This window comes from Coenobita brevimanus, chromosome 106, assembly GCF_032717465.1.
Source record: "Coenobita brevimanus isolate Jiangsu-jjx chromosome 106, ASM3271746v2, whole genome shotgun sequence".
Lineage (NCBI taxonomy): Eukaryota > Metazoa > Arthropoda > Malacostraca > Decapoda > Coenobitidae > Coenobita > Coenobita brevimanus.
This window is the reverse complement of record NC_137059.1, coordinates 4,002,501-4,005,000: the sequence shown is the minus strand read 5'-3', so window position 1 is coordinate 4,005,000 and position 2,500 is coordinate 4,002,501. Positions and strand designations below refer to the sequence as shown.

General features: G+C 44.4%; 1 protein-coding gene across 1 annotated transcript in view; it reads left to right on the top strand.

Annotated features, from left to right (window-relative positions):
• The window catches only part of LOC145416494 (cell adhesion molecule Dscam2-like), a 171,194-nt gene that overhangs the window by 31,267 nt on the left and 137,427 nt on the right, over nt 1–2,500 (top strand). The window lies entirely within an intron of this gene.

Genomic DNA, 2,500 nt, shown 5'->3' with positions numbered 1-2,500 from the left:
CTGAGGTTGTCTCGGGGTGGGGAATGAGAGTGTCCTCCACTAATGAGGCCCTTACACACTCCTCTCCACCTCTACTTACACACACACACACACACACACACACACACACACACACACACAGGTTTACGAAGCAGCCATATCCGTATGTAAAATATTTTTCACCATTGACAATAATCTCTGACATGCCGAACACACAGACAGACAGACAGGCAGTCAAACAGAGAGAAAGACAGACAGACAGACAGATACATATACACGACAAACACACACGCACAAACACACATAAAGTCACACGTAAACACACACACACACACACACACACACACACACACACGTCAAGTAAAACATAGCACCCGCTCCCCCTTTGCGAGAGCGGGTGTAAAACGTATGTGTATGACTTTCTCAGCATTCCCTTCCCTCGTAGGCTATTTTCCCGTCTTTCACCGACTCTGACACTCCTCATATGAAATTCTCTGCTTTTCTCCCCCGTCACTTTGCGTTTTCTTCTACATCTCCCAAGAAATTCTATTGCTTGTTCTTCCCCTCCTTCTCAAGCTCCTGCTCCTTCACCTCCTCCTCCTCCTTCCCCTTTCCATGCCCCTCTTTCATCCCCCCGCCACCACTTGCTCCCCCCCTTTCCTTCCGCTATAGTCTCACCAATCTAAAACCAAGGTTTGGGTGGAGTCCAGCTGGGGATTTCCCGGCGTACAGCGTTGCCTTGTTTCCTATACTCTGATTGGGTAGTGGCTGACCTGACACCGTTAGAGTTCGTCCGCTCACACCTCGCCACCTGACCTGACATGACTTCACCCACTTCTGTGTGTGTGTGTGTGTGTGTGTGTGTGTTTTGTGTGTGTGTAAAGACAAACTAATTTAAGTTATAAATATAATTTAAGTTATATATATAACATTGTGAACAGTGGAAGCACGTGACAGAAGCTCAATCTCCCTCCAATGGATTAACTCCCAGTATGGGCCTGGATGTTGCCGCTCGTGAGTGTTTTAACTTATTTATTTCTATTAAGAAAATAGCGTATTTTCTACTGATTCCTTCAAATTATATTATAAACGTAATTGTTACATTACTTACCCAACTTAGAACTACCGTGAAAGTCGGTAAAAGTAACTACATTTTTTTCAGCACCACTGTAAAATATGTATGCCACGTTTCTTTATTGATGTACAAGAGCCATATGCATTACAAGTTTACCTTCCTTTGATATGCTAGAATACTTACGTTTATATTGTATTAGTATGTGTGTACCTATCTGTGATGCCTATTACATATATAACAGAATCTACTCATCGCTCGTTTAGGAAGTATGGCATGGCTGCACTCAGCGCCAGACCCCACCCAAACCTTGGTATTAGATTGGTGAGACTATAGTGCCCCTCCTCCCTCTTTCGTCACCGCCTCTCCCTCTCACTGAATGCTCCTCCTTCTTCCCTCCCTCCCTCTCTCTCTCTCTCTCTCTCTCTCTCTCTCTCTCTCTCTCTTTCCAGCTGGTAAACAATGAACGTTTCCCTCGGGATAGGCAACATGGTGTCGCTCTCTCGTCTGCCTAAAACTGTCCTCCTAAATAATTATTGTTTTGCCACAGCGCTCACACAGCGTCGCCAACTTAACCCCATTATTAGGCAAATTCTTACGCATACTGCACATATATTAATACCTACGCAAATGCACGCGCTACCTACGCAAATACGCACGCTACCTATGCAAATACCCAAGCACACGCAAATCACTAGGCCTCGCAGTCATCCTATTTTTTTTTTTTCACAGTGCCGCACGCAAATGTATCGGCTCACCAGTTCTACAGCTTTACCACGCAGATACCTACACCTACACAAATCACTACACCAAGCACTGACCTTCAAATATTACTTTCCACAGTAGGCCTATGCAAGAAATGTAAAATGAATACAGTTACAGATAAAAAAGAAGTCAGTAAACACACACACACACACACACACACACACACACACACACACACAGGACGAGTAAAAAATATCTGTCGCGTTTCCACTGCGCGGGGGAGTAATTACATTATTAATCTGTAAAAGTATTAAGTTTGAATACTAGAATGGAGAGAGAGAGAGAGAGAGAGAGAGAGAGAGAGAGAGAGAGAGAGAGAGAGAGAGAGAGAGAGAGAGAGAGAGAGAGAGAGAGAGAGAGATTTCTACCACTCTATCTCATACTGGATTCAGCGTCATAATTCACTTCCCACTCCACCACCAACAGAGAGAGAGAGAGAGAGAGAGAGAGAGAGAGAGAGAGAGAGAGAGAGAGAGAGAGAGAGAGAGAGAGAGAGAGTTACTAGATTTAACATTTTATTTCACTTCTCACTCTACCTCCACCAACAACAATACCAGATGCACAGAGGCGTCCACAGGCAATTGCACCTGTCATAATTACACCTGTATGGCGAGCAGTGATGCATGTTTCATCGTATTTAACCACGTTGTTTCAAAGGTCACAGTTTGTTTACTCTGGGTTGGG